Genomic DNA, 24,970 nt, shown 5'->3' on the forward strand with positions numbered 1-24,970 from the left:
CACTTGAAGATATGCTGAGAGCATGTACCTTGGAATTCCTAGGTAATTGGGATGAACAATTACCTTTAGTAGAATTTTTCTATAATAATAGTTTTCACTCGAGCATTAAGATGGCACCTTATCAAGCTTTGTATGGACAGAAGTGTCGTACGCCGTCTTGTTGGCTTGAGGCTGGGGAAAAACAGTTTATGGGACCAGAGATGGTTCATCAAACTGCTGAAAAGTTGAAAATAATTAGGGAAAGAATGTTAGCGGCTCAGGATCGTCAAAAGAGCTATGCTGACAAGAAGCGAAGACCGATGACTTTTGAGGTTGGAGATTCGGTTTTGCTTAAAGTCTCTCCGTGGAAGGGACTTATAAGATTTGGTAAAAGGGGGAAGTTGAGTCCAAGGTTTATTGGACCGTTTAAAGTTCTTCAGAGGGTTGGGAACCAAGCTTACAAGCTCGAATTACCCAAAGAACTGAATGGAATTCACAACACTTTTCATGTGTGTTATTTGAGGAAGTTCACAGGAGAAGTTCCTGATATAATTCCAATTTCTGAATTGAGAATTGATGAGAACAAAAGGTTGATTGAAGAACCAGAGGCAATTGTTGACCGAAAGACTAAGAAGTTGCGACGCAAAATGGTTGGGTTAGTGCTTGTCCGATGGAAACACACGAATGGGTCGAATCTCACCTGGGAGACGGAGAGTGACATGTTGAGTCGCTATCCGCATTTGTTTGTTGATGTGTGATTCCGGGGACGGAATCATTCTAAGGTGGAGGGAATTGTAACGTCTGTGTTTCCGGGCTTGCCACTTTTAGCAATGTAATAGTCTAGGTTAACCTTTGTAAGCCGTTTTGAAATAATAAGATTGTATTATTTGAGTATTATGTGTTTTGTGCTTAATTGCTTAATTATGTGGTTTGATTAATTAAAAATAAAAATAAGCGTCAAAATTTAAGTGTAAAATAAACTTTATATCTTTGATTTATGTTGTAGTAATTGAAACGAGGTTTCCGAATTTATATAGAACGCCCAAATCTGACTTCGTATGAGGAAGTTATGATTTATCGAAGTTTCGGCTTAGCGGTATGCAGCTTATTTTACTCGATTTGAGATCGAGGGGTTTTTAGCCGAAGCAATCTAAATGAGAATCGAAGATCTCATTGTTAGTATCGAAGCGATAAACAGTTAGGCGAGAACGGACGTCAAACGAAGAAGTTATGAATTTATAACAAAGTTTTTCTGTCGCGGCCTATTAAAAATAAATAATAAAAATAAATTCAAAATTAGTCGACGAAGTCTAAACGAAAGTTGTAGAGCGTAGTCTCACCTTTCCGTGGATATAAAGAACGTCGAAAACGGAGTTCGTATGAAGAAGATATGAATTTCCAAAGTTTATTAAATATTTTGTATTTATTTTTAAATGGAAATTCGGAAGCCTTATCCGAAGAGTAGTCACCGGTCCGATCCGACTTACGCCCCGCGTACTCCAAGGGATGTCGATACTCGCACTCGAGTCTTCGGATACGTAAGCAGTGACGTATTCGGACCAGTACGCCCCGCGTACTCCGAGGCTCCAGCCTCCTATAAATAGGATCCGAAGGCAGCCGAGTCTTTTGCTCATTTTCTCTCTTCTCTCTCCCGTTTTGCATCGTTTTGCGTGCCAGAAATATCCCGAAGCCCCGGTATCATACTCTAGCCCCGAGGCAAGTCCCGAGATCCCAAAGATCCCGAGAAGTGCGGTTCCCGAGTCGAAGCTCTGCCCGCGAGAAGTTTGATTTTTGAAGAGATCTTCCAGATCTACTGAGGATTACTACTTCTGCAAGTCGTAGTGCTGTCCGATCATCTTCTGATCAAGTGAGTGTATACTACCTTTCATAAACACGATAATAATACAAGTACGGTTTGTGTGTATTAAGTATATTGTTGTTTATATGTGTGAATGTGTATTCACTTTCTTCTAACTCATAGATATGATTTGTTCTCTATGAGATATGTGTTATGTGTGTGTGTGCCTCATCTGTTATGTGAAATATGTGTTGATTAAAGCATGCTATACATGTTTTTTTACTATGTATACAAATGTATATTTTTATCTACAAATATGTTGGGTAGAACATGGGTAGATACTTGGTGTGTAATAAACAAATGAGAGGCCTTGTTGTTGTTTGATTTAGTCATCTAGCGGAGTTTAGATGACGACCACATACTTTTCTAGATAGTCTTGTGGAAACATTAGCAGGTTCGCCACCTGTAGGTGTTAATGAACTTGGGTGTTCATTCGCTGCACTCCATCCCCCTCATGGTTGCCTTATTTGACTTATATTGCTGAGGTACCCCCGAAGCATGTGTTGTCGCCCCGATGAAATATTCTTAGACTAGGTCCCTTATGATTAGTTGTATTAGGGACATTAAAGTGAGAATAACGGGAATGGGTAATTGGGTTATTGTTGGTTGGTGAAAATTAAATATGATATTTATTATGGGTTGAAAACCCTATATGCTCACCAGGCTCCCAAGCCTGACCCACTCAGTTTTAAATTGTATTACAGGTAGTGGCGGAAGGGCATGAGATGGATGAACCATCAAGTTGTTTTGTTTACAAGTCTGCATATGTTTATATTTGTTAAATGACTTGTAATGTATTCGTTTTTGCTTATTGGTCTGTATCGGAACATGACACCCCGAGTTTTGATTATAATGAAAATACATTTCGTTTATCAAAATGCTTCGGTAAACATTGTTTTATCATGTTTTGTTTTTGGGAACAAATTCCGCAACTCTTTCAAATCAAAAGGATTTACTCTGAAAATATTTAAAAGCATAAATGAAAATCGGTCTTTTCTGGCCGAGATTTTGGGGATGTCACAGTTCAAATCACTATAAACTAGGGTTTAAGACAAAGGGGCTCAACAATCAACCCATAGACTGATGCTTTATGATTCTCCAGGCCAAGATACACATAGATCTGAAGTAGCAACTTCAGATCTGGGTTTCTAACTCGGAATAGCTCATAAACTTGTCCTAAAAGTCCCAAATCCCAAGATAAAGGTTGATCTATATGCAAAAGAGGGAAGGTAGCGACTCATTACCTTCAAATGCTCTGAAAGACCTCACAAACTCTGGATCTACTGCCAATTCTTGAATCCCCAATGAGTGCCTTCTTCCTTCTTCCTTCAAATCACCCAAAATGGCAAGAAAGCTTGAAAGAGCAACAATGGAGGCTTAGGGTTTCTGGTTCTGGACTATAGGGCCGCAAATGAGCCCTGGGGAAGAGAATAAGATGCTTAAATAGGGTACCAAGTCCCGAAATTAGGGTTTCCTCGTTCAGACCCAAATCGCCAAGTTCACGAGCCGACTCGCCGAGTTGGTCACTTACTCGATCCCCCGGATCCCGCTTTGACTCGTCGAGTTCCTCCCCGGGCTCGACGAGTCCACTCCTTGACTTAGGGTTTCTTTCATTTTCTTGGCCTTTCTGATCTTGGGTGTTACAACTCTCCCCCACTTAAACTAAACTTCGTCCTTGAAGTTTGCTATGACCAACTGTCCTGCGAACTGCCTCCAACTCTCTGCCTGGGAAATCTAACACCCTTTTGTCCATCACTCCAGCCACTTACAGTGCTGGTCACTACTGTTGATACATACTGAATCCTTCTCTTTTCCATAATTTTCTTAACGTTACATCTTCCGACTGAGAATTCTGTTACCCCTCATCCGCCTACCGGATGCACTGAGACCTCCCTGGTCCAACTATTATGTCAATATCTGAGTTACCGGACTCCCACCGCTCACTACACTCCATCGCAATCTCCTAGTCGCTCCCAGCGACTCCGGAAGATACTTTGACTATCTATAACTATTCTATCCATTCTGCCATCCATGCTGAATCGATGCCGCTGGAACCAGCCTGCTTATCTCTCACCTGATTACTCATCTCCTACTAACTCAAGCCTCTCATCCGGAAAGAAAAGCTACCTGCCTAGCTATCCTTACATATCACTTATACTTGGCAGAAGGGCTCAACTGATCCTGCTGAGAGGGATTTGTCGTTTCCAAACCAACCAACTATACTGTCAGCACTTGCATTCCAACACAAATACTAATACTGTCCAAAACTCTGAAACTATCCAAACACTGAACTGCCTGCAATACTGAACATGCCTGGAACTCTAAACTGCCTGAAACACTGAGCTGCCCGAAACACTAAACTGAATGAAACACTGAACTACCCGAAACACTGAACTACCTGATGCACTGAACTGACTGAAACACTGAGTTCCAAATCAACTGTGGAGTCAAAGGACTCCTTACTTAGTCGCTCCCACGACTTCTGAACGAAATCTTTCTCTGGAACTAGTTTCCACTAGTTATCCTGTCACTATGGCTCTAACAACCTCCCGATCCACCGATCAGGTCCTTACGTCACATCCTGACATCATTAATTCCACGACTAACAATATGATGGCTCCCAGACTGATGGTAGCCCTTAACATACCCGAACCCCAACAGTCCACTGCTACTCTGATCTCATAACTGTGGCGACGATCTACTGACAAATCGCTGACTTAACCATAACTGAACCATTTGGGAAATCCAGAATCTAACCCGTGGATTCCCATATCCTCACTACTACACCCGAACTGGTGGGTACTACTGCTTTCCCGCATCCAACAACGCGCTCATGCTGCCTACCAATCTGATAAAGGTTGCGGCTACGCTCGCGGACTTACAAATCTCTAATACTATCTGGCTGCTAGTGAATGCTACGGCTACCCCCGCAGACTTACAACACCACTACTACTATCCGACTGCTAGTGAATGCTACGGCTACCCCCGCGGACTTACAACACTCTACTACTATCTAACTGTTAGTGAATGCTACGGCTACCCCCGCAGACTTACAACACTTTACTACTATCCCGGGGACATCCTGACTATCCCTAGTCCCTCTAGTGATTCCTCATCCTGATTTCTCAAAACCAGCCATCAGTCTTTGAATACTGCATCATCCTCGACATCTTATATCCTTGATATACTTAGCGCTTCGTCGAGGAACTCTTCGGCTTGGTTCCCAAACCAACCGTCTACTAATCTGGATACAAGAAGCTATTGTTGGGAAATTTCCAAACTCCCAACTCCTGAATCTACACAATCCTGCATGCTGACTCTGTCACTGGCTACTAATATGAAAACATCTCTTGCTAACCGTTCTCAGGATCCTCATTCCGACTCACTTGAGCCCCTACAGGTGGTCCTCCAATCATGGATTCCCAACCAGCTTCTAACCATCTCGATTACATGAACTAACATCTGGGAAGGTCCTCGAACTCCCAATTCTGAACTTCTCAATCCATCGATTGCTGTGCTACTATCATTTCTTCTCAGAGGCCGCACACTCATTCTGGGTCTACGTGGCTCTTATCCTTGTATACTCGGAGGGTTCTCCTCCACTTGGATTCGGCTAGTTCCTTACTGCTCACTGGTCAAAAGGATTTCCAACCTTCCTTCCATTAAAAGGGCGATATGTTGTCCGCCGACGTTTACCCTTGCTAGCGCTCCAACTAACTCTTACTAGATCCGCACCCTTCTTGCTATCTGACTGAGCACCCTTCGATCCTTAACTGTATTTGCTTTAGGGACTACATCCCGAGAACCTGCGTTTGGGGTGCACATCCCCAACCCGCTTCCTTACTGACCGCTAGCTACTCCACTAAAAACTCTGGGTTATCACTACTGAAAATATAACTGATCATTACCCGACTAACGCCTTTCGCAGGTAGTAAGGCACTACTGCATCTTACACATACATGCTACAGTTACTGTATCCGAAGTAACCTGATCTAGAGGGGACGACCTCCAATTCACCATTCTAATTCCAAGGTATGCAGATGGCATAAAACTCATTCACAAGCAGGTAGTATAATACCCCAACACTTAAGCTTATTGATAACAATGCAGCAACATAACAATAATATCACAAATATAAAGTTGACAGAAAAGTATAGGATACATACCTCCATCACTCAGTGCTGCTTGAATCTCTGCTGAAATCTACCGGAAAACTCGGCTCCGAGCCGTAGGCGCCATTACCCGGCCCTGTTGTCCGTTGGTGGTTCTCAAAGTCCCAGGGGCAGGAGCTGGCACCTGCCCTGCTGAATACAAACTCGGACAATGGGCCTTCTTGTAGCCCCTCTGACTGGAATGGAAACATAACGGATCAAGTCCCTGGGCGATGGTAACAATACAGTCTCTGCTAAAATGACCAATCTGGCCGCACTTGAAACATCCAGCATCGCCACCACTTCTACGCCTGCACACACCCATGTGCGTCCTTCCGCACTTCCCGCATCGACTGCGGCTCTGATAGTTCCTCGTCCTCAAATCCGAACCCTTGGGCCTCTTACCCGAACCTGTGGCTACCTGAGTCTCATCCGTTTTGCTCTTCCTTTCCGACTCCATGCCCATCTCTCGCTCCTGCATTACCCCATCGGCACCGCCCGTCGACTGAACAACAGCTGTCTGATCCTGGAGCTTCGTGATCAATCTATCAGTGATCCTCACGACCATGTTGGGCAGATCCTCGCAAATGGCTCGCGTAACCTCCTCTACTATCCAATCATGCAAAGGTCTCTCTTGGAGACAGGATGCCCCACTCACTTCTGTCCCCTGATGGAAAAAAACTAGAAATGGGATCTCCCTCCCTAGTGGATCCCTGAACTCCATAAGAATCGGGACGTAGACGAGCCCCAATCTGTCCTGAAACTATCCCGGCCTTAAAGGCCTCAAGATGACTGTCCATGAGCTCCATAATGGCCTCTCTAACCGAACCGAAAATCACTGGAGTCTGATCAATGATGTTGCGCATGATCTCTGCGGAAATGAAATCCCTCATCTGATCATCAAGCTGCCCGGCTCCAAAGCCCGAGCCAGATCCCTCCTCGACGCCTGAACTGCTAACTGGTAGCTCGCCCAATGTCACCATGCTGAGAATATAACAATTCCTGATCAATTTACACACTACTGCTGCGGAATCTCTCACACACTCTACTAGTTCCCTGGTTTTTGCCTTGGCCCCTCTTGAATCGAGTCCGGATCCTATGCTTTCAGTAGTACGGGCCCATACTACCTTCCACATCTATCCATACTTTCCTCAAGAGTTACCTCAACTCCACCAAGTCCCCTTTACTCTTCTACTGATCTCTGCTACTCTCATCCTAGGCTTGCCCTAGGGAACATTTGACTCTACCCAAACAGTCCTCAGCTGCTGAAGGCCTCCTTATAATGCCAATTAGCCACCACCTGATTACCATCACATGCAATGAGGCTTGGATAATCCTTCGATAAAAGTCTCGTCCCTACAACGGTTGGACTCAGACAAGAGCTGCGCAATAGGGCCAAATCCAGCACTCTGATATTATTCAACCCTGATCACATGTGATGTGACGTATTCACCTAATGGCTAACTCCCATCACTCAGAGTCCCACAAAGCACAAAGCAAGCAGCATTCGGATAAAGGAAACATACTCAGGCAAAACTATTCTCATAACAAGAAACTGTACTAGCATACAATGCTAAGCTCATACTATCAGGCATAACCTACACAGGCTATCCTACTACTATCTACTCATTACTAGCATGAAATTATTATCAAGCTGAAACACATAAAGCAGGCACATAAGGCATCATCCTAGATCCTTAGTCCTATTCTAGCATGCTGTTCTACTGAAGCTGAAACTGAAACTGAAACTGATACTGATAATCATAACATAACTTGTATGGGTAAATTGGGAGTACTTACTTGAACTCGGCTGATTGCATGCACCACACCCTTTTCTCTTTTTAAAACTCTTTTTGCTTTTTCTAAAACTCTTTTCTTTATACTTTTTCTAAAATTGTTTTCTTTTCTCAAAATCCTTTAGTAACCATGGTTTTTCTCTTGAAAACTCTATACCACTTCCTTAGTTTGAGTTCAGACACACTCGGGAGTGCGCCCGAATCCCTCAAACCAAGGCTCTGATACCAACTTGTAACGATCCAAAAATCACAACTAAAAATTTCTTTAAAAACATTACTAAATCATATTTATAAAAAGTGTATCATAAGTCATAACATAATTTTTGAGTATTAATTCAAAACATATTATCATTATCAGAGTCAAACATTCCCAGGTTAACTGACTATGGTGTGTGCACTGTAATCTTCCCGAGCTCCTCTTTTGAAAACTGAGTACCTGAAACCAAAACTGAAAACCGTAAGCACGAAGCTTAGTGAGCTCCCCCAATCTACCACATACCATGCAATAACATATAAAGCACATACTAGGCCTTGCCCACTGCATCGGACCGAGGTCCGGACTAACTGGGGCCTTGCCCCCTGCATCGGACCGAAGTCCGGAAACTGACTGGGACCTTGTCCCCTGCATCGGACCGAAGTCCGGACTAACTGGGGCCTTGCCCCCTGCATCGGACCGAAGTCCGGACTAACTGACTGGGGCCTTGCCCCCTGCATCAGACCGAAGTCCGGACTAACTGGGAAGAACATAACATAAACATATCAACTAGCATGAACACACATATACTGCATACTACATCGGGCCGTAGCCCAGAACACATAACACATAAATCCTGTCTGAGCCACGAAGGCATCAAACATACTAACTACTGCATCAGATCAAAATCCGGAAACTACTACTAGCTAAACGGGCCGGCATTGTGGCCTTAGACCCGTTCCTACTGGAAGGAAACTCACCTGAGACTGCTGAAATGATGCTTCTAATCCTTTTTGACTGCTACCTGACCTCTGACTCCGAACTGCTGCTCCACTAGCTCCTCGAGCTACCAATGTCAATATAACACTTAGTCCAACTGACGTCCAAAGGTCAACTAGGTCAACTCTGGTCAAGGTCAAAATCCTAGTCAGAGTCAACCTTCCAGGTCAACCCTACTCGCCGAGTCCACCTACTGACTCGCCGAGTTCATATGCTCAGGGTCTTTCTATTCGCGACTCGACTCGCCGAGTCAGTTCATGACTCGCCGAGTCAATTATTCCTGAGTCCTGACCTGTCCAACTCGCTGAGTCTCCACCCGACTCACTGATTCGAGTTTCAACTCGAAGGGTTTGGGGTTTCGCGACCTGACTCGCCGAGTCCAAGAATAGACGTGCCGAGTCCAAGGCAATCTTCAACCAACTCGTCGAGTTGTTCTTCCAACTCGCCGAGTTCATGCCTAACTTCATCCGACTCGACGAGCTGTTCATCCCACTCGTCGAGTTTCTCCTCATCTTCAAGCTACTCACCGAGTCCACTCGAAGGACTCGCCGAGTCCAATCAGATCTACATACATGCAAAGGACTTTAGAGTCATGCATGGACTCCAAACTGTAGATCTACTCTTCTAAAGCCTATTCCTTACGTAAAGTGGCAAACTTTACGCGTAGCTAACGAGATCTAGGTTCAAATCACTATAAACTAGGGTTTGAGACATAGGGGCTCAACAATCAACCCATAGACTGATGCTTTATGATTCTCCAGGCCAAGATACACATAGATCTGAAGTAGCAACTTCAGATCTGGGCTTCTAACTCGGAATAGCTCATAAACTTGTCCTAAAAGTCCCAAATCCCAAGATAAAGGTTGATCTATATGCAAAAGAGGGAAGGTAGCGACTCATTACCTTCAAATGCTCTGGAAGACCTCACAAACTCAGGATCTACTGCCAATTATTGAATCCCCAATGAGTGCCTTCTTCCTTCTTCCTTCAAATCACCCAAAATGGCAAGAAAGCTTGAAAGAGCAACAATGGAGGCTTAGGGTTTCTGGTTTTGGACTATAGGGCCGCAAATGAGCCCTGGGGAAGAGAATAAGATGCTTAAATAGGGTACCAAGTCCCGAAATTAGGGTTTCCTCGTTTAGACCCAACTCGCCGAGTTCACGAGCCGACTCACCGAGTTGGTCACTTACTTGATCCCCCGGATCCCGCTCCGACTCGTCGAGTTCCTCCCCGGGCTCGACGAGTCCACTCCTTGACTTAGGGTTTCTTTCATTTTCTTGGCCTTTCTGATCTTGGGTGTTACATAAATATACAAGGACATCAATAAAATCTCAATCATGTCCTTTAAATAATGATATGTTTTAGGGTTTTATGCGGAAAATTCTCATTATTTTGGGAAATTTTTTTGATAAAATCCAAAAAGTTATTTTTTGAATAGAAAAGTCTCACTATTTTGAAAAAATCACATCATTTGTCATTTGTTGTTCAAATATAAAAAAATGATTTTTTCGTTAATTTGGGCAAAATATTAAATAATCGGGATTTTCTGTTAAAAAAAACTTTTAAGAATTTATTAAAAAATTTCCCAAAATAATAGGACTTTTCTGCATTAATCCCAAATTTTTATAAATATTTAAATTTGATTAAAATTTCATTTTATATGTTTCAATTTAAAAAAATAAACATAATTGATATATTTATGTAAGAAATAGTTCTAAAAGTTACATCATATATATATATATATATATATATATATATATATATATATATATATATATATATATATATATATATATATATATATATATAGAGAGAGAGAGAGAGAGAGAGTATTATGATATTAATAAAAATGGGTATATGGTTAACAAAGAAAAACAAAGGGAAATCTACTTTAAAATCCTAAATTTTAAGAAAAGTTTTAATAACGTTCTAAAAGTTTTTTTTAACAGAAAAATCTCAGTTATTTAATATTCTGCCCAAATTAACGAAAAAGTCATTTTTTTATATTTGGCCAGCAAATGACATATTATATGATTTTATCAAAATAATGAGACTTTTCTGTTAAAAAAAAATATGACTTTATTGAAACTTTTCTTAAAAGTTTGAGATTTTTCTGTAGATTTCTGAAAAAAAAAATATTGAGATCAAAAAGTTTAAAAAAGAGCATGAGGTAATAAAGTCCCTAGGGGTGTTCGTTTGGATGGATCGGTTTGATCCGATCCAATCAAGTGAATCCGAATAGATTTCGGTTTTCAAAACATTGATCCGAATAGTCTAAACTAAAATCCAACCAAATGACAATTCGGTTTGATCGGTTTTTACAATTCGGTTTTCAAGAGAAAAAGCATTTTGAAAAATATATAACTTGAATATTAGCAAAATCTATAAAGAAAATATTTTTATTTTTTATAAATTATAATTTATGAACAAATACTAAGAAAATATATTATATTTAATATTTCATTGACAAAAAAACTTTTGATAAGAAGTAATTTTAAAATAGTATATTCGATGAAAATTTCTAATAACTAAAAATAATAATTTAGTAAATTTACAAATAGTTAAAGATACATATGAAAAATAGATAATAAGTTGTTATTCGGTTTTTTTGGACTATTCGGTCGTTAGTTTATAAATCAAAACCAATCCGAAATCTAAAACAATAATTTGGTTTTGCTGAAAACCAATCCAAAAATCCGAATATCCGAACCAATTGTCCAATTGACAATTCGGTTGTATCCAAATAATGAACAGCCTTAAAAGTCACTCCCAATCAAATTTAGTTAGAAGTTTAGATTTCAAAAAAAATTATACTTAACACCATCTCCAACCTACTTTCATTTTTTTCTTAAAATATAAAGTAGAAAATAAAATAAATAGTGTTTCATCTTCAACCCTATTTTTTTAAACCTATTTTTACCCCAAAAAAATATATTCATAGTATATTCAATTCTTCCAACTTATATAGATTGTCGAACCTCAAACACACCCCTTCTATTAATTTAATTTTAACAAATGTATAATCTATATTTTTTTCATTACAGTAATATTAAATAAATAAGATTGTATTTATAATACTTAATTAGAAGCTTTTGTAACATACATTATTATTTTTTAAAATTTCAATATGTATTTAAATTTTTATATAAATTTGATAAATAAAAAAAAAACTTTATATTTATAATTAATTAATATACTTTAATATATAACAAATATTATAAGTATTAAATATTACATTTAAATTATAATTGGTAGATAAAAATAAACTAAAAATGTATAAATCTATAAAAAGAGGGACTAAAACTGACAAATCAAAGTGCATTTCCATTTTAAAATAAATGAATAGTATAACGCCAAATACGGTGTTATACTATTCATTTCTCCCATAATGCGGGAATAAACGGGGGTAAGATTGGAGATGAATGGGGTAAAAATTAGGGAAATAATGAAAAATAAGAGTAGGCTGAAGATGCTCTAAGGGCACCCGGTACGTGCTATAAACATGGCGTTATTGTCGACATGGCTATATGAAAATAACGGTATAACGCGGGGAACACCCTCCCCCCCCCCCCTCTCGTTATGAAGGTGTTTTTCGTCTCCGGTGGTAATGCACATGAGAGAAAACCTGATTTTGAACGTTAAGTTAACATTTTAAAATAACACACACACACACACAAATATATATGTATATATATATAATATTTTTTTTACTTATAAATACCTATTATCTATCACAAATTTTTTCACACAATTCGTCTCTTTCTCTATACAATTTCAATTATCTTAAAAAAAAAATATGGATCCCTAAGACTCGTCCGAGATGACGGTGATGATATGTTCTTCACTATGATGTACTGGTATTACACTAAAGAGATGCTACAACCAGACGCGCAGACCCTCTACTCACAAAACGTGCGATGTTAAATAGAGATCATGAAGTTGGAGCCAAATGTCTATATCGAGATTACTTTGCTGTAACAACGTAATTTTCAAAACGAAATTTTCATTTTTCAACAACCATTTTCATAATAAATATTCTCAAAAGTATCCAACATTAATTATCAAATCATATCGTTTCCCAAGATCACAAAAAATCAAATCCTCTCTCTAGTGTGTACGAGTCACGTCGGCGCCTTCCCACGGTCCTCGCTAGTACTTGAAACACATAACACAATAACTATAAGCATAAATGCTTAGTGAGTTCCCCAAAATACCACTTACAAACATACGGATTTCCAGGCCATACTCCACATGACCTTCCGGTCCATGTGTCTCAGGGGACTTCCGTCCCAACCCGGTAAACCTCCGGTCCTACCTGTGTTGACCTTCCGGTCCATAACTCCCTGACCTTCCGGTCCATATCATAATGCCTTCCGACCCATATCAAACATAGCATATATATCACATACATAGCGCATACGAAACAGACAACTCATAACATGTAACGCATATATATCATAGTACACCAGACCTTCCGGTCACACATAGGTACCTTTCCAGGTACAATATAGTGAGAAGACTCACCTCGTATGATGTCTAGAATCTCACGTGCTTGATATACCCAAATCTCGGAACGACGACCTAGCCCCGCCTAATCACAACAAATAATCATTCTAATTATTAACGGCTTTCAAGGCTATGCTACACCCTTTTCCACTATCCCACAGAGGGGTAAAAGACCATTTTACCACTCCCTGACTCAAAAGTCAACATGTTGACCAAAACCCTAAAAGTCAACAAAAAGTCAACAGCAAGCAGTACGTGGGGCGTACCAGCTCCTGTAAGTGGGGCGTACTCTTGCACTCCAGAAACGGGGGACGCGACCCATTACGCGGCGCGTACTGGGATTACGCCCAGCGTACATCCCAGTTTCTTACTTCCTCATTCGAATGTCTTAAACGATTAATACATAACCCCATATTCCAGATCTGGCCATTTTAATATCTCTTAATCCATAAAGTCGTAACCTTTAAGCCTTTGCATGGCTATAAAGGTTCCCCACACCTTCTAACACCTTTCCTTTCTCCTCTAAAAGTCTAGATCTCATGCATGGCTCAACATTCACGTCCAAGATTGCATTTTTATGAACTTACAACTCATATAGTCCTGGAATATGATAGATCTAGGCCAATGGAGACTATTTGCTCATAAAGTCTCCATCTTGGGACCAAAAACCCTAGAAATTGGTCAAAGAAGCACACCACACAAACTACAAGGCAAGATCTGAACTTTTTACCTCAGGAAGAAGCTCCAACTTTTGTAGTCCTCAGATCTACACTTGGCCACCCACTTCTAGCTTCCCCAATGGTCTCCTCTTCTCTTTCACCACCTTGGAATGACACTTTGAAGCTTAGAACACTCACACCCAAGCTAAAAACGAAGGAAATACTCTCTTAGGGTTTCTTTCTGAAAGATGGTGGCTGAGGGACAAGACCATCTCATTCCTTTTATAGCCCTCAAGTCATATTAGGGTTTTGAATCTAGGCCGGTTACGCCCGGCGTAACCTTAGGTACGCCCATCGTACCTGGATGAATCCGCGTACAAAATAAGCGCGCGAGTGCGCGTGGCGTACTCGTTGTACGCCCAGCGTACTCACAAGCTTGGCACTTAACATAAAGGGACCTAATATGACAACTTGGAAAAGATGAAGGGTTAAATGATTGAACCTGAATTCCGAGATGTTACAATTCTCCCCCACTAGAACCAGACTCAGTCCTCGAAGTCTTATACCTAAAACAACTCTGGATGCTGCTCCCGCATCTCTGACTCCGACTCCCATGTTAGCTCGGACCCCTTCCGATGCTGCCACTGAACCTGCACTAATGGCACTTCCTTGTTCCTCAGAACCTTGATCTTCCGATCCCGAATCGCGATTGGTCTCTCGACATAATTCAGACCCGCATCCACCTGAATATCCTCCAGAGGCACTACCTTCGACTCGTCGGCTATACACTCCCTCAGCTGAGATACGTGGAAGGTATCATGAATCTGGCTCAACTCCGCAGGTAGCTCCAGACAATATGCTACTCTGCCTACTCTCGTAATCACTTTAACGGCCCAATATACCGGGGCCCCAGCTTGCCCCTCTTCCTGAATCGGATCACTCCTTTCCAAGGAAATACCTCCAAGAGCACGAAATCACCGACCTGGAACTCGAGCTCAGACCGTCTCCTACCCGCATAACTTTTCTAGAGACTCTGAGCCGTCAACAACCTCTGTCGAACCTGTTGTATCTGCTCTGTTTTCTGGAGCATAATCTATGTACTACCCATCACGTGCTGCCCTACTTCTCCCCAGCATATGGGGGTCCGACACCTCCTCCCATATAACAGCTCAAAAGGTGGTATAACAATGCTCGAGTGATGGCTGTTGTTGTAGGAAAACTCAGCCAAGGGCAAATACGTGTCCCAACTTCCGCCGAAATCCGATACACAAGCCCGAAGCATGTCCTCGAGCGCCTGAATCGTCTGCTCACTCTGTTCGTCCGTCTGTGGATGGTATGCAGTACTGAAATGCAGCCTCGTACCCAACTCCTCGTGAAACTTCTTCCAAAATCTGGAAGTAAATCACACATCTCGATCTGAAACAATCGAGATCGGAACTCCATGCCGCGATACCACCTCCCTCACATACAGCTCGTACCAGCCTCTCAGCAGAAGAGCTCTCACTGATGGCAAGAAAGTGAGCGCTCTTCGTCAACCTGTCCACAATCACCCAAATTGCATCGACACCTCTAGCAGTCCTTGGCAATTTGGTGATAAAATCCATGGTAATATGCTCCCACTTCCACTCGGGAATCTCTAATGGCTGCAGCCTACCATGCGGACGCTGGTGCTCGACCTTAACCTTGCGACAGGTCAAGCACCTCTCTACAAACCATGCAACATCCCTCTTCATACAGGGCCACCAATACTCCTTCTTTAAATCCAAGAACATCTTAGTAGCCCCGGGATGGATCGAGAACTTCGACCTATGGGCCTCCTCCATCAAGATGGTACGCGCCCCGCCCACAAACGGTACCCAAATTTGGCCCTGAAAAGTCATAAGTCCTCGGCTATCGGTGACAAACTCCGATACCTGCCCGCTCACCCGCTCCCTTTTGCGGTTCTCCGGTCTCACGGCCTCTACCTGGGCCCCTCGAATGGTGTCCAACACCAGAGTCATCACTATCAACCTCATACAAACGTCTCGAATCGGGGCGCTCTCCGCCCTACGGCTCAACGCATCGGCTACAATATTAGCCTTGCCCGAGTGGTACAGGATCTTATAATTATAATCATTTACCACATCCAACCATCTCCTCTTGCGCATATTCAGGTTGGGATGATCCATTAAGTACTTCAGACTCTTTTGGTCCGTGTATATGGTACACCGAACCCCATACAGATAGTGACGCCAGATCTTGAGGGCGAACACCACGGCCCCCAGCTCCAGATCGTGGGTGGGATACCTCGACTCATGAGGCTTCAGCTGCCTCGAAGCATATGCTATCACATGCCCCCTCTACATAAGCACCGCTCCTAAACCGGATATCGATGCATCGCAGTACACCACAAAATCCTCCATCCCTTCCAGGAGTGCGAGCACCGAGGCTTCGCACAACTTTTGGCGAAGTGTCTCAAATGAGGTCTGCTGCTCTGGACCCCAAGAAAAAGCGACACCCTTCCGGGTCATCTTGGTAAGTGGCACGGCGATCTTGGAGAAATCCTTAATAAATCTCCGATAATAGCCGGCCAATCCCAGAAAGCTCCTGATCTCGGTGGGTGATATCGGCACCTCCCACCTCATGACAGCCTTAATCTTGGCTGGATTGACCAATATTCCATTCTGGTTGACGAAATGTCCCAAGAACTGAACCTCTCGTAACCAGAACTCACACTTGGAGAATTTGGCATACAACCTCTCCGATCTCAGAACTCCAAGGATCTCTCTCAAATGTTCCTCATGTTGCTCTCTAGACCTCGAATATACCAAAATATCGTCAATGAATATGATCACCGACCGATCCAGCATCGGCCTGCACACCCTGTTCATGAGGTCCATGAAAGCCGCTGGAGCATTGGTGAGCCCAAAAGGCATCACCACGAACTCGTAATGCCCATAACGAGTTCTAAATGTTGTTTTCTGAATATCTTCATCCCGAACCATCATCTGATGATAACCCGACATCAAGTCTATCATGGAGAACCAAGACGCCCCCTGCAACTGATCAAACAGATTATCAATCCTCGGCAACGGATAACGGTTCTTGACCGTTAACTTGTTCAACTCCCGGTAATCAATACACATCCGGTGCGAACCATCCTTCTTTTTGACAAAAAGGATCGGCGCTCCCCAAGGTGAGCTACTCGTTCGAATAAACCCCTTCCCCAACAGCTCCTGAAGCTGCGAGGATAACTCCTGCATCTCTGGCGGCGCGAGGCGATAAGGCGCCTTGGTGATAGGTGCTGCTCCCGGAACCAAATCGATACGGAACTCCACTTGCCTCTCAGGAGGCACACCCGGTAGTTCCTCGAGAAAAACATCTGGAAACTCGCACACTATCGGAACCTCATCAGTCGAACTTGGCCTCCCAGCGGCCACTCGAGTGTCCATAACATAGGCTACGAATCCACTGCAGCCTTGTTGCAAACTCTTCCTCGCCCTGGCAACCGAACAAAACGCTGACCCACATTGGGTTCCCTCACCATATACCGTAAGCACTCCCCCACTGGGGTCTTGTATCGTCACCAACTGACGCTCGCAATCTATAACAGCTCCATATCGGCTTAACCAATCCATGCCCACTATAACACACACATCCCCCATCACAATCGGGAACTCCACACCGAAGATCTCAAGGATACACCCTCGAATCACCTCCAAAGCATGCACTGCTCGCTCATCAGCTATGGAAACTCGTAGAGGTCGACTCAACGCCTCTCGACGGATACTAATGTGTTGACTAAATGACAAGGAAACAAAAGACCGACTCGCACCCGACTCAAATAACACCAAAGCAGGTACATAACTCAGAAGAAAAGTACCTATGCATATCATCATATAAGCACAATATCTCAAACAAAAGATAAAATACAGAATACATACCAGCCACAACATCGGGCGCCGCGCGGACCTCCTCCGCAGTCAACTGGAAAGCCCTCCCACGAGCCTGCGGAGCCTCGGCCTTCACCGGTCGAACCTCGGTAACCCTAGCAGTAGGCACAGATCCCTGTGCTGATCCCTGTTGTAGCTGAGGGCACTTGGCCTTCCGATGGCCGGTCTGGTTGCAATGGAAGCAAACCATAAATCCCTTGGGGCAATCTCTGGCGATATGCCCCTCCTTGCCATAGTTGTAGCAAGCACCCGATCGACAGGCCCCCTCATGACCCTTGCCGCACTTCCCGTAAGTGCGGCCCTTCTGGCCTCCAGTCCTCGAATCAGCGGACTTGGCCCACTTGGTTGCCGGCTGAGACCAAGCCGGCCACCGATCCATCCTCTAAGACTCGGCCTCCTCACTAGCTTGAGTCTCCAACTCAATCTCCCTCTTTCGGGCATTTACCTGGAGCTCAGCAAATGTCCGGTACGTCGAGTTCGACACGAACTCCCAAATTTCCCTCCTCAGAATGCCCAAATAACGGCTCATCCGTGTCTTCTCAGTGGACACCTGCTTAGGGCAGAACATCGCCCTCTCATGAAACTTCCGGGTGACCACAGTAATCGAATGATTACCCTGCTTGAGGGTCAAGAACTCCTGAACCAACTGTTCCCTCTCCACCGGGGGAACATACTCGTCTCTGAACATGGTGGTGAACCTCTCCCAGGTCACCGCTAAAATCTCTGCAATAGTGAAGTTCATTGTCACGAACTTCCACCAATCCTTCGCTCCCAAGCGAAGCTGGTTCAAAGTGAACCGTACCCTCAGATGCTCCAGACATGAAAACGTATAGAAGCATCCCTCAATGTCAACAATCCATCTCATCACAGCGATCAGATCCTGCGTCCCATCAAACTCGGGTGGCTTCGTGTTGCAGAACTCCCGAAACAACAACGAGTCACCTCCCTGAGGCCTGGCAGCAGCCACAGCTGCTGTAGCTGCAGTGACTGCGGCCTCGGTTACCGCGGCGTACCGCTCATCAAAAGTCTCCATCAGCATGGTCTTGATGGACCCAAACATCTCCGGGATCTCGGCCCTGATCGCCGCAGCCACCTCATCATGGATCATTTGACGAAGCTCCTCGTCACTCACACCGCTCGCCTCAGGTCTGTGGCGTGTCCCAACCATGATGTCTCTGAAATATAACATGATAATATCAAAGACTCATTCGAACATGCTCACACTCGAAATCTCGACCCTACTTGTTCCTTAGTACCCAAAGGATTCTTACCTAGAGTGCGCACTGCTCCGGTGTCTTCGGTACTACGGGCCTTTATACTACCGCCTACACCGCATCAGTATTCACCCTAAGTCCTCATCCTTGGATCCCAAATCACAAGTACTCTACATCTCACTGGCATAGGCTACTCCTCCGTAGACCTCTCATAAGCCCCTCACTGGTACCTACTCGCCTACAAGCATCAGATAGCAGCACATTCTCTCCTAGGCTAAGGCATCACAAAATCAGGCCACTCTAGTCCTAATATGAATACCTAGCTAGCTCTAGCATGCATAATATAACATATCATATTTCATAACACATACGTAAGGACATTTTGCGGGGTTCACCATTCGGGTGCTGACTGACCGTACACATTGCTCCGCTCTGGTTGTCTCAAAATCTCTTGCTTTTTAGAAAAATTAGTTTTTATCGTTTGATTTTCCTCAAATCCTCAGTTTGAGTTCGGCTACGCCCAAAGGTGCATCTGAATCCCTCAAACCAAGGCTCTGATACCAACTTGTAACAACGTAATTTTCAAAACGAAATTTTCATTTTTCAACAACCATTTTCATAGTAAATATTCTTAAAAGTATCCAACATTAATTATCAAATCATATCGTTTCCCAAGATCACAAAAAATCAAATCCTCTCTCTAGTGTGTACGAGTCACGTCGGCGCCTTCCCACGGTCCTCGCTAGTACCTGAAACACATAACACAACAACTGTAAGCATAAATGCTTAGTAAGTTCCCCAAAATACCACTTACAAACATACGCCTTTCCAGGCCATACTCCACATGATCTTCCGGTCCATGTGTCTCAGGGGACTTCCGTCCCAACCCAGTAAACCTTCCGGTCCTATCCGTGTTGACCTTCCGGTCCATAACTCCCTGACCTTCCGGTCCATATCATAATGCCTTCCGGCCCATATCAAACATAGCATATATATCACATACATAGCGCATACGAAACAGATAACTCATAACATGTAACACATATATATCATAGTACACAAGACCTTCCGGTCACACATTGGCACCTTTCCAGGTACAGTATAGTGAGAAGACTCACCTCGTATGATGTCTAGAATCTCACGTGCTTGATATACCCGAATCTCGGAACGACGACCTAGCCCTGCCTAATCACAACAAATAATCATTCTAATTATTAACGACTTTCAAGGCTATGCTACACCCTTTTCCACTATCCTACAGAGGGGTAAAAGACCATTTTACCACTCCATGACTCAAAAGTTCACATGTTGACCAAAACCCAAAAAGTCAACAGCAAGCAGTACGCGGGGAGTACCAGCTCCTGTACGCGGGGCGTACTCTTGCACTCCAGAAACGGGGGACGCGACCCATTATGTGGCGCGTATTGGGATTACGCCCAGCGTACATCCCAGTTTCTTACTTCCTCATTCTAATGTCTTAAACGATTAAAACATAACCCCATATTTTAGATCTGACCATTTTAATATCTCTTAATCCATAAAGTCGAAACCTTTAAGACTTTGCATGGCTATAAAGGTTCCCCACGCCTTCTAACACCTTTCCTTTCTCCTCCAAAAGTCTAGATCTCATGCATGGCTCAACATTCACGTCCAAGATTGCATTTTTATAAACATACAACTCATATAGTCCTGGAATATGATAAATCTAGGCTAATGGAGACTATTTGCTCATAAAGTCTCCATCTTGGGACCAAAAACCCTAGAAATTGGTCAAAGAAGCACACCACACAAACTACAAGGCAAGATCTGAACTTTTTACCTCAGGAAGAAGCTCCAACTTTTGTAGTCCTCAGATCTACACTTGGCCACCCACTTCTAGCTTCCCCAATGGTCTCCTCTTCTCTTTCACCACCTTGGAATGACACTTTGAAGCTTAGAACACTCACACCCAAGCTAAAAACGAAGGAAATACTCTCTTAGGGTTTCTTTCTGAAAGATGGTGGCTGAGGGACAAGACCATCTCATTCCTTTTATAGCCCTCAAGTCATATTAGGATTTTGAATCTGGGCCGGTTACACCCGGCGTAACCTTAGGTACGCCCAGCGTACCCAGATGAATCCGCGTACAAAATAAGCGCGCGAGTACGTGTAGCGTACTCCTTGTACGCCCAGCTTACTCATAAACTTGGCACTTAACATAAAGGGACCTAATATGACAACATGGAAAAGATGAAGGGTAAATGGTTGAACCTGAATTCCGGGATGTTACATTTGCAAAAAAGTGTATGTACAACTCATATGAGTTTGAAAAAAGATTTTGTTTGAGTAGGAATTTGTTCCTACATATCGCCAACACCTTGGAAAGCAGGTATATTTTATTTAATTTTAATACTTATTTATTACAAAATAAATACAAATTTTTGATAATATATATGTTAGGTATACATTTTACAAATTGAGATATGATGCTAGAGGTAGGCGAGGGCTTACAACGTTGCAAAAATGTTTTGTGGTCATTCGTTTGATGGTTATGGGGGAGTCACCCGATACCATGGACGATTATATGAGAATGTCTGAAATAACTGCAAGGGGGAGTTTATGTAGATTGCCAAGAGGTGTTGTTGAAACATTTGGAGACGTATAATTGCAAAAACCTTTGTTGCATGATTTGCAAGAATTTTATGCGACACATGAATAACGGCATGGGTTTCCAAAAATGATTGGAAGCATTGATTGCACACACTAGAAATGGAAAAATTGTCCAGTAGCATGGAAAAGGGTAGTATGCAAGTGGTTATCATGGATCGCCTTCGTTGGTATTAGAGGTTGTTGCTTCCTAAGATTTATGGATTTGGCATGCATTTTTGGGGTTGTGGGTTTCAACCACGACGTCAGTGTGCTTGATTAGTTACAAATATTTGGCGATCTTTTGTAAGGAAAGGCATTGGATGCTCCTTTCACTCTAACGCCCCGATTCTCAGGTATTGACCTATGGTTATAAATTTTTCATGATTTCAAGGTCTACTCGACGAGTTGGTTGCCCTAACTCGTCGAGTAGTAGCGGGTTGGTCCACGTGTTTAAGTGACCTACTCGTCAAGTCCAAAAAGGTACTCGACGAGTAGGAGCTGGAGGATGAAACCCTAATTTCCAGGGTTTTGCACCCTATTTAAGGGATCATTAGCCTCCTTTTAGCCTCCTTGAAATCCCTTGAGAACTCAACAAACCCTAATTCGTGTGAGTGTGCTCCATTTGTGTGTTTCAAGCTTTGGAATAGGATTTTTGGTGAAAAGAGCTTGGAGAGCAAGTGTCTAGAAGTAAGGAACGTGTGGGATATGAAATCTACCTCAATTGGCATCCTTTGGAAGGTATCAAGTCGTTAACTTGACCTCATTTCATTCTAGATCTCTTTTGGGTGAATTTTAGGGCTTTTCTAGCATATTAGGAAGCTTTTCTTGTGTATGAGCTAAGATCTGAAGTTGCAACTTCGGATCTGAGCTCTCTTGGGTCTCTAAGTCCATAAAGTTCCAACTTTGGATAGTATGAACCTCTCCTCAAGTGAAAACTCCATTTCAATCTTGGTTTTTTCATTTTAAGACTTTAGAGCCTTGCATGCACGTAAAGTTTGCAACTTTACATGATAAACATGCCTTGGGAAGCTGGATCTACAATATGGAACCTTATCATGGCTTAAAAGCATCTATTTGGATGAAGGACTAAAGGGACTCAGCGAGTTGCATGGTCAACTCGGCGAGTCCGATGAAGATTTTCGTGGGCTCGGCGAGTCAGTAGAGTGACTCGGCGAGTCAGCTAGGGTTTTCACAACCTTTGTACACGAATAAACTTGGCGAGTTGCAAGGGAAAATCGACGAGTTGGCCAAGGATTTTACGGCCGCAAACATTAGGAACTCGACGAGTCACTTAAGTGACTCGGCGAGTTGACGAGTTATGCAAGGAACTTGGCGAGTGGCTCATTATACTCGATGTGTTGAGTTCAACACGGACTGTTGACCTTGACCGTTGACTTTGACTTTGATCAAGGGTTAACTATTTGACTTCTGGGGCATTTTGGGAAATTGGAGTTTATAAACATGGTTGTGTGGAGATTATAGGAGTGGAGTTTATGGCGGTGATCTGAGAGTTTGAGCTTATCTTTCGAGCCGACAGTTGTATGGCGAGTTACCTCACTATACTAAGGGGTCTATGTAACGCCCTGTTCCGAATTAACTTCTAGTCTAAGGATGTGGCCCGAAGATTGGTCATCATAACGATTAGGGCTTTTGAAAAGGTAGGATCTAGGCCAATTCAGATGTGGGTGATGTATTATAAGTGATTCGGGTGTTCGGTTCGTGTTTTGGAGCCAAGGGGTATATCGGTAAAGTGGTAGTTCGAGCTCTTTATGAATTTTGGATTTTTGTTCAGAAGGTTTTGAGGTGAGGATAAGTTGATGTATGCGTAGAGCTTCTCGCCACCTTTCCGTGGATATAAGGATCGTCGGAATCGAACTTATAACGAAGAAGTTATGGCCTTCAGAAGTTTCATGGTTTTCAGGCTTAGCCGAGTACGCGGGGCGTACACACAGAGTACGTGGGGCGTATTAGTGAAGAAGGTAGTATGTTGGGCGTACTGACCATGATGGTCGCGAATGTTCTTTGGAGTACGTTGGGCGTACCATAAATACGTTGGGCGTACGCCAGTCAGATCAGAACCCTATTTTAGGGTCTTGGACCTTATTTAAGCTACTTATCTCATAACCTAACCCTAATACCTTCAGCCTCCATCCCTCCAAACCCTAGAAACTGACCCTTAGCCCCCATTTGAGTGATTGTAGAGCTTCAAAGTGATTTTTTTGGTGTGTTTTGGTGCTAGAAGAGGAAGAAGGAACTTCTTGAAGAGTCATTGTTTCACTTGGAGCTTTTGGATCCAAGATTTGTGCACCTAGATTTCTCTTCTGGAGGTATAAAGTCTTAACCTTGACAATTTTTTCATGTAGATCTATCTAAGTGGTACATTGTTATGGTTTTTGGTCCCTTTGAGGTGGTTCTTGTGAGTAGAAGTTACTCCAGAACATTTGAGCCTCTTATTTGGTCCTTATTGAGGTTATGGAGTCATAATGTTTAGATCTTGAGAGGCATAAACCTTCCATGCATGATTTGGTAGTCATTTGATGAAGTTTGGAACTTAGGTTTTAGATTTAGGCCCCATTGAGTTATGCTAAGTCATAAAGTTGGAAACTTTATGACTTAATAAGTCCCTTGAAATCAGATCTGAAAGTTTGGACTGAGGTCTTAAGGTATTAAAAAGTTCTAGGACATTTTGGGAGTGATTTTGACCTTTTGGAATTCATCCTTGGTGTTTGGGATTCATTAAGCCATGCAAAGGCTTAAAGCATTCGACTTTATGGGTCAAGTCACTTATATTAAGCCATTTTGAGGTTTGGACGTCTTGGCTTAATGGATTAAGAGCTAGGATTGAGAGTTGGTCATCAGGAGGAGTACATTGGGCGTATAAGCCTGTACGCGCAGCGTACAAGCCCTTAAGCCAGTACGCTTAGCGTACAGGATGAGCACGGCCCGCGTACTCAGCAGAATGGGATTTTGGTTTTTGGGCTTCGGTTTGGGCCATCTTATGGGCTTGTTGTTTTGGGCGCTGTTGGGCCATTAGGTTTTGGGTTGATATTTTATTTGTGGATGCCCACTATGGTCTCGGGCCCAATTTGGAAAATTGGGCCATGGACCGGGCCACAAGTGATTTCTTTAGCATTTTGGGTTTAAGTGTTTGGATTATTATTGGGCCATCATAATATGAAGTGTGTTGGGCTAGGAAGAATGATTGGGCCTCATGGCAAGACTTACGTAGAGGCTTGGGCCCAATTTAGAAAATTGGGCATTGACTGGATTATGGA

This window comes from Lactuca serriola, chromosome 2, assembly GCF_051521515.1.
Source record: "Lactuca serriola cultivar US96UC23 chromosome 2, Lser_US96UC23_V15, whole genome shotgun sequence".
Taxonomy (NCBI): domain Eukaryota; kingdom Viridiplantae; phylum Streptophyta; class Magnoliopsida; order Asterales; family Asteraceae; genus Lactuca; species Lactuca serriola.